This window comes from Trichosurus vulpecula, unplaced genomic scaffold (genome assembly GCF_011100635.1).
Source record: "Trichosurus vulpecula isolate mTriVul1 unplaced genomic scaffold, mTriVul1.pri scaffold_117_arrow_ctg1, whole genome shotgun sequence".
In the NCBI taxonomy this organism is placed as follows: domain Eukaryota; kingdom Metazoa; phylum Chordata; class Mammalia; order Diprotodontia; family Phalangeridae; genus Trichosurus; species Trichosurus vulpecula.
Genome location: NW_023494401.1, coordinates 28,422 through 36,828, shown reverse-complemented (window position 1 = coordinate 36,828; position 8,407 = coordinate 28,422). Strand labels below are relative to the sequence as shown.

The 8,407-nt window shown below is 45.4% G+C and overlaps 1 long non-coding RNA gene across 1 annotated transcript; it reads left to right on the top strand.

The window, feature by feature from the left end:
* Positions 1 to 8: 8 nt before the first annotated feature.
* LOC118833282 lies at positions 9 to 8,106 on the top strand. Its single transcript, XR_005009309.1, has 2 exons — positions 9 to 145; positions 7,791 to 8,106. It is a non-coding gene; the product is annotated as an uncharacterized LOC118833282 (long non-coding RNA).
* Positions 8,107 to 8,407: the final 301 nt, after the last annotated feature.

Genomic DNA, 8,407 nt, shown 5'->3' with positions numbered 1-8,407 from the left:
GAACTGCCTGTACCTCTGAGACTTAAGTGAACCAAATGTGGAAACTCTTCACTCGCTGTTTATTTTTACCTATGGGAAGCTCACTTTCTTTCTCTCCCAGCTGTAATCTTCATTTGGGACCAATTAAAGCAGCCCCACATCTTGGGTATGATCCGTTAATCTCTGCCTTTTGATTTTATTTATTCCTTTTGGGGTTAAACATCTGATGTCTCTTATAGCTTGCTTGTTGGTTATTTGTTGTGGGTTTTTTTTTTCCTTTCCTCTTCCAGTGACCCAGTTGCAACAGCTAGAAGGGACACATGTTGAGTTCTTTCTTTTTGCCAAAGACCATAGGGCATGACTAAGTTGAAAATGGTGCTAGAAGTAGAAAATTTCCTATTTATACCTCTGGACAACACCGTGTATCAGAAGGGGAGTGCAGGGTTTGGAGTGGGACCTGGGTACAGACTCCACCCCTGTGTCTTACCTGGGCAAATCATACTATCTTTCCAGTGCTCAGTTTCCATGTCTAGAAAGTGAAATACTTGCTAGAGATGGTCTCACTCTTGTAGTAGGAAGATGAAAGAAGAGCTTATTATGCAGATAAATTACTTAGATAGGTAACAGACAATAACATGTAAAGTTAGAGAAATACATCGTAAAAAGAAGAAGAGGGTCTCTTCTGAAGAGGTCAGAGAAGAGGATCAAAGGGTCTGGCTCTGTTCTGGCTCTGTTATCTCTGTACTGTCAGGATACGTTATTTTCCTCCACTGGGCCTCGGTTTCCTTATCCGTCATGCAAAGGGTTAGACCAGATGATCTCTGGGGTCTCTTCCAGTTCTAACAATCCTTGATTTGGGTCACGAAGGGAACTAAGCAGCAAGCGCATCTGGACATTTGGTTTGTATGCAATGGGGCCCTTAAGTCGGCTGAGCAAAAAGCGTGGTCTGAAAAGCTTTTTCTTTTTTAATAATTGGGCGTGAGAGCTCCTGAAAACCGTTTGCCTAACAGACTGACGAAAACGCTGTGCACGGATAGATTTCCCCCCAGTCAAGTCACCATTTGTGGTTAATGTTTCTGGCTAGAAGAGGAGGTAGAGATGAGACTGAACTGTCCTTTTTCGGTTATCATGGTACCGATGCTGTATATGTGAAAGGTACAGTACTGTGATAACTGAAGAATGGTGGTGCCATCACATGAGGGGGTGGGGGTGGATGGAGAGGGAGAGAAAGGGAGAGGGGAAAATACTGAGAGAAAAGAAAAGAGAACCAGAACGCTGCTGCTTCCTGGAGACAGTGGATCATTGGACCCTGTGCCCTCAGGCACAGCAACTGTAGCTTGCTAACTCTGCCATAGGAATGGGTTCTTGAACTGATGAATTGACCAGGAGTGGGTGGGGGTGGGAAAGGGATTTAAAAGAGTGCCTTTTATGGGCATGGAGGCAGGAAGACCTGAGTTCAGAATTCAGCCTCAGACACTTCACTAGCTGTGTGACCCTACACAAGTCACCTGACTTCTGTCTGCCTCTAATTTCTCATCTGTAAAGTGAGGATAATAACAGCAACACCCGCCTCTCAGGGTTGTTGGGAGGATCACATGAGACATTTCCTGAAAGTGCTGTGTAAATCCTGGCTATTTTTAAGAACGGAGTGAGGGCAGGGAAATGATGTCAGGCCAGCCCCCTCAGCATGAGCCTAACAGGCTGGATGGGTAGTAATCCCACTGCCGAGAGAAGCCAGAGAGAAGCTATAGTAGTGGAAAAGGCCTTTGGAAGTCGGGACTTGTAGCTTTCTGTCCTGCCTCTTACTAGATTTAGTTGGTGAGTAAAATGAGAGGGGTGTATGAGATGAGCTTCTTCATAGGATATAAATGGCACACTCATAGGACCATAGAACTAGAGCCAGAAGGGACCCTAGAGGTTACCTGGTCCATTTGACTGGTAAAGTGATTTGCTCAGGGTCATCGAGGCACTCCGTGGCTGAGCCGTCATTCGAATCCAGGCCCCATTTCCTCCAGGTCAGTGTGCTGCCTCCCATTTCAGAGGTCTCTCTTCCAACTCTTATAGTCTGTGGGACTTGAGAGTTTTTTTTTTTTAAAAAGCCACCTTCACTTCAATTACAGGTCCTGGTATTGACATGGCTATAATACATTGCAATAAATAGTAATAAAACATAGGGGTGGAAGGAGGGGCATGATCTGAGGGTTAGAATGCATGGTTACCTTTTCAGATTCTTAGGAGACAACACTGGGGAGGCCTGGATTGGAGGCTTTGCTCTGCTAACCAGTCCCTTGCTGGGTGACCTTGGACAAATCTCTCATTTCTCTGGAGTTCAGGTTTCTCATCCGTTAAATTAATGAAGGGCTCAAGGGGTCTCTGAAAAGTCTATGATTTACTTCTGATAAAGCTCTTGCAATAGGAAAAAGTTAACCTCTTTATGACCACAGGATGTGCCTGCCACTTAATTTTTAGTGTCATTTTCTGACATTTGTGACACTTAGTGTCGTTCTGTGCTTTACTAATTAGTCACAGAATCTTAGGAGCTGGAAAGGACCTTAAGAAGTCACATGGTTCAACTTCACCATTTTACACATGAGGAAACTGAGGCATGAAAGGTTAAGTGCGTTCACTAAGTGGCAGACCCAGGATTTTGAGCCAGAATTTTGGTCCCGTTTGCTGTCATTCAGTCATTTTAGTTGTGTCTAACTCTTCATGACCCCATTTGGGGTTTTCTTGGCAAAGATATTGAAGTAGTTTGCCATTTCCTTCTCCAGCTCATTTTGCAGAAAAGGAAACTGAAGCAAAGCAGTTGGTTAAGTGACTTGCCCAGGTGGTAAGCATCTGAGGCCAGATTTGAGCTCAGGAAAATGAATCTTCTTGACTCGAGGCCCATGTGCTACCTAGCTACCCTCTGACCCCAAATCTAACATTTATTCCACTGTACTCCAATGCCTCCTAGAGAGGAATAGGAGTAGAAATAACCATGTTTACCTCCGGGCGCCATATTTTAGAAAGGACATTGGTAAGTTGGAGAGTACCCAGATCTGACCATGTGACTCTCCCACTCTTGTAAACTCCAGTGGCTCCATCAAGTATAAAACCCTCTGTTTAGCTTTCAGAGCCCTTCATAACCTGGCTGCCTCCTACCTTTCCAGTCTCCTTACTCCTTCCCAACATCCTCTGCAATACAGTGACACTGGCCTCTTTGCTCTTCTTCCAGTAGCTTTTCTATAAACTGCCTCTTTTTCAAATTATGTTGGTTTTTTTTTCCCAGTTCCTGGGCAATTTAAGTAGGGCATACTGTTTTGTTATATTTTTTATTTAAATATTTTTTTTTTCGATTAACTAAAATCCTTCTTTTCTCTGTCATCTGCTTCCCAACCCCAACTTTGCATTTTCACTGTCAGAGTCTTGGCTAAAATCTCACCTTCTGCAAGAAAGCCTTTCCCTGTCCGCCTTCAGGCTAGTGCCTTCCCTCTGAGATTACCTTCAATTTATCCCATAAGTTTCTTGTTTGTGTATAATTATTTGTGAGTTGTCTTCCCCCTTAGACTCCTTGAAGGGCCTCTCTTTTATCCCTAGCATTTAATGCCATGCTGGGCACATAATACACATTTAGTAAATGCTTGCTGAGCGAACGATGGAATGAATCCAGAGGCGTGCAACCAGAATGGTGAATGACCTCCAGTGGAAGGAATTGGGGATATTCACCCTACAGAGGAAGAAGTGGGGCCACAGTATCCTCTTCAAGCATTAGAGTGTGCAGTCATGTTGAAAGTGGGGATGTGATTGGTTGTATTTCTGCTTGGCCCCAAAGTGAAGAACTAGGAGCTTTTGCTGTTAAGAGAAAACTTACTAACAAAGGTAATCAGCAAGCATTTATTGAGTGCCTATTGTGGTATAGTCAGGCACTGTGCCAAGCACTGGAGCTACAAAGAAAGGCAAAACACGGTCCTTACCCTCAAGCTTTCCTTCAAAAAGGGGAAGATGACTTGTAAACAGCGCTGTACGTAGGAGGTGTGTACTGATGGAGTGTCATCACAGAAGGAAGGCATCACCGGCTCTCCAGAAATAAAGTGGCTTGCTTTCGGTGCCCTTTACTGGAGGCATGAAATAAACCTGCATAGCCATTTGTTGGGTGTATTGCAGAGGCAATTTTTGTTGAGACTCAGAGGATCAGAGATTTCGAGCTGGAAGGAATCTGTGAGGTTCTTTGCGCTGGCCTTCTCCTTTTAAAAACAATTGAGATGTTGCTCTTTATATTATCTCATTTGATCCTTATGGCACCTCTGCAAAGAGGGGAATGCCTTCCAGATAGGCAGCATATAAGAAGTATCTAACTGCCCCAATCATCTGTGGCTTGTTTTGTCAGGCTGATCAGTTCTTCTAAATGAGGCAATGTGGTTGTATTACATAGAAAGCCAGAAGACTTTGATACAGATCCCAGAAAACCTGGATTCAAGCTCTGTCTCTGACACATACTGACTGTGTGATCTTAGACAGGTCACTTAGCCTCTCAATGCTCTGGTCCTGGTCCTCTAAAGAGTGTCAGTCGCAGTAAAAGTGGTGACCTGCAGTGGTAGAGGGATTTTCATCATCTGGGAGTTCCCTGGACCTTTGAAATCACAGCTCCAGTCTCTGTCCTGAGGATTTACCTTATGCTAAGGACAGTGTCTCGGTTATGTTTAGAGTTAGTTAGGTGGCACATTGGATAGAATACCGAACTTGGAGTGACGATGGACCTGGATCCAAATTTGCTCTAGACACCGTGACCCTAGGCAAATCACCTAAGCTTGTCTGCCTCAGTTTCCTCATCTCTAAAGTGGAGCATCTACCGCACAGGGGTGTTAATGAGGACGTAAAGTGTTCTACAATCCTTAAAGCATTATATAAATGCGAGCTGCTGCTATAAGGATAATTTTAGCAGTATTAATGATTATTACTGTTATTATTAGCACATGCCCCCTGGGACCACATCTGTTTCTTTATAATATTAGAAGTAAAGGCAAGGGAGACCCGCATACTTAAAATTAAGAGTAGCCAGCTCTAGTGCTTTGGGAGACCCATCTCAGTGAAAAGTGTGTGTGTGTATCTGTGGGGAGGGGTGAGGGTCTCTTATGATTTCCTTCCTTCCTTCCTGTCTCTTGCACGTGTCTGTCTAGGGGCATGGAGAGGGAAGGGGGAAGTTCTTAGAACTCGGTTTCAGTTGCAGGTCTGCTCTGGGGCCCTATCTTCCCTGAGGCTCAGCCCCATTGTGGGTAGGTCTCTGTCAAGTAGACATTGAAACACCAACGAATAATGCTTTAATTTTATGCTTCTCCCCCACCCCCCTGCCCCCTTTTAATATGTCAGCACAGTGAGTTATAGTCACCTTGTGGTTTTTGGGTTTTTTTTTCCTCAGGGGAGGCAGATAGGATAGGGTTGGGTGTGTGCACGTGTGTGTATGTGTTTTCTCTCATTTGAAATGAACAGTCTTTTAACTCTTTCATATCCAGGCAGAAGGGAGACTCCGGGCTTCGGGGAGCAGTGAAAGGCGTTCTGTGAAACGTGCCTTAGTTAAGGTTTCAGTACAGTCCCACCTCAGGCTAGCCGAGGGGTTTGGCAGAACACCCCGTCCAAGTAGGACAGGCCTTTCTTTCAACTTGCATCTTGTTGGTGGAGGTTTCATCGCTTTTCCAAAAGTGGCAGCTACCCAGGCAGACACTGGAGCGTGTGTTTCTCCTGTGTCTCCTCCAAGAGTCGAAGAAGGCGTCTGCAGATCCTCGGTGCCTCCCTCCGCCCCGCCACACACACACACACACACACACACACACACACACACACACACACACTCTCTCTCTCTCTCTCTCTCTCTCTCTCTCTCTCTCTCTCTCTCTCTCTCTCACACACACACTCTCTCTCTCTTTTTCTCTCTCTTTCCCTCCCTCTCTCCCTGTCTCTCTTAAAGGGGAGAAGGGCTGTGTTTTTTCAAGGCCAGTTAAATTCTGAGCAGTGCATACAGAGCAGCATAATCAGATTTAAATAGGCTGGCTGGGTGAGGACCAGGGGAGCGGAGAACACAGGCAGCAAGCTGTTTGTACTCCAGCTGTGCCCTTGGAAATCACCTCTTTAGCAGTAGGGGAAGAGGAGAGAGAGAGAGAGAACATGTTGTTTTCTCCTAAGAATACAGATGAGTGGGTGAGATGGGTCTATCTCTTTCTACAGAGCTAGCCTGTCGGGTAGAGGTTTTGCCCACAAATATGTTCGGGGGTTAGGTGGCAGGGATGGAGGTAGAACAGACATGTTTAATGGCCTGAGTTAAAAGGCTGTGAGCTAGGATAATGGTGAGAGGGACCCAGAAGGATGAGACATTGGAATGCCTGGGGATAACAATGCTTCAACATGTCCATGCGCTCATTGGTCAGTCCACAATCATTAACACCCCTCATATGAGCTCCTTCCTCTCCTCTGACATTGCCACTACCTCGGTGCCCTCATGCTTTGTGCTTAGACTGTTGCAAATATAGCCTTTTGGTGGGTCTCCCTGCTTCAGGTCTCTTCCTGCTCTATCAGAATGATTTTTCCTAAAGCACGGGGCTAACCATGTAACCACCTTGCGTGTCCCATTCAGTAAACGCCAATGGCTGCCAGTTACCTCTGAGATGAAATATAAAATCCTCTGTCTGGCTTCCAAAACCCTTCATAACTTGGCCCCCTCCCGCTTTTCCAAACATGTTCTTTGATCCAGTGACACTGACCTCCTTGCCGTTCCTCAGACAAGATACTCCCATCTCCCAATTCCCCACATTTTGGGTGGCAGTCCCCCCATGCCTGGTGCTCTCTGCCTCCTCGTCCCCACCTCCTAGCTTCCTTGACTCAAGTCCTAGCAAAATCCCGCCTCGTGTGAGAAGCTTTTCCTCATTCCCTCTTAATATTCGTACTTTCCCTCTGAGATTTACACCCTATTTATCCTGTGTCTTGTTTGTACATCATTGCTTGCATAGTGCCTCCTCCATTAGAATGTGAGCTCCCGGTGGAAGAGAAAGGAATTGTTTTGTCCCCTCTTTGTATCTTTAGAGCTTAGCACAATGCCTGGCATATAGTAAGCACTTAATAAATGCTTGCTGATGGACTAAGAGCTTACTTTACACCAAAAAAAGAAAAAAAATCTACCCAATGCCCTGGGTGCTTTCCTCTAATTCTTAAAATGTTTTGTAGATACCTGGGTTTTCTGTGTTACCCACTCTTGCTGTGTGACTGTTCCATCTCCTTTTCTGGTCCTAAATATGCTTAGTGATGCCTTTCACCCAACCTCTCATGCCTACTTATACGAGCTCTCCTTCACTTTGATTCACCTGCTTTACATTAAGATTTTACCTGTCATGGGGGCAGCTAGGTGGCACAGTGAGTAGAGCACCGGCCGTGGAGTCAGGAGGACCTGAGTTCAAATGCGACCTCAGACACTTGACACACTTACTAGCTGTGTGACCTTGGACAAGTCACTTAACCCCAATTGCCCTCCCTTCCCCAACTCTGGGAAAAAAATTTTTTTTACCAGTCAGCCCTTGATGTTCCAGTGGAGCCAGTTTTTTTAACAGTGACACCTTATTCAGCCCTTCCTTCCTGCTGTTAACCTTTTGGCTATATTTCTGCCACCAGGGAATGAGGTTGAAACTTTTAACAACAATAACAACAAAAAAGGTTCAGAAAAGAGCAATGCCCAGGGGAGGGCAGCAGCCTGTGTGTCTTCTTTTTAGACAATCAAAAGTGGGGTGGGAGGGTTGTGAGAGAATCCTTTAAAAAATTAATTTGCTCCTCTTTCTTGCCTTTTTTAGGATAGAGTTTTTGCGACACTTGAAGAGTTTCTTCCAGATCATGTTCAAAATTGAAACTAAGCCATGTGGTGAAGAGCTCAAGGGAGGGGAGAAGGTATTGATGACGTGTGTGGGAGTTGGCTTCTCAAACCTCAGCAAGACCATCAAGTAACATCCCTTCCGCCTTCAAGTCAGACCAGACCAGACTGAAAAGTGGAGACTCCTGAAGACTGCCATATACCTATTTAGGACAAGACAGCCACATACCCTAAGGACTTTTTTTTTCTCCCTTTTTCTTTTTTATAGGACATTAAAAATAAAAGACATTTGAATAATATAGTTGCCCACCCGTTTCCCCCTGCTAGGGGTAAGCACTGCATCCAAGTTTGTTCAACGTAAGCGTTCCTTTAGAAACATGGGGAGAGTGTGTGAAGCTGAGTGTGTTGGGGGGCTGTCCTGTCCCAGCTGCATTTCACCACAGGTGCCTCAGCCCAGGGACTCCTAGCCAGGCTGGCATCCTAGTCCTTGTTTGGGGCTAAGGTGGTGAATAAGCATGTGTTTCTGCAAGACCCTCTTGGAACCCTAAGCTATAGACATTTATACTGATGATCTGCTCCATGGGCCACTGTCTTGGTCCC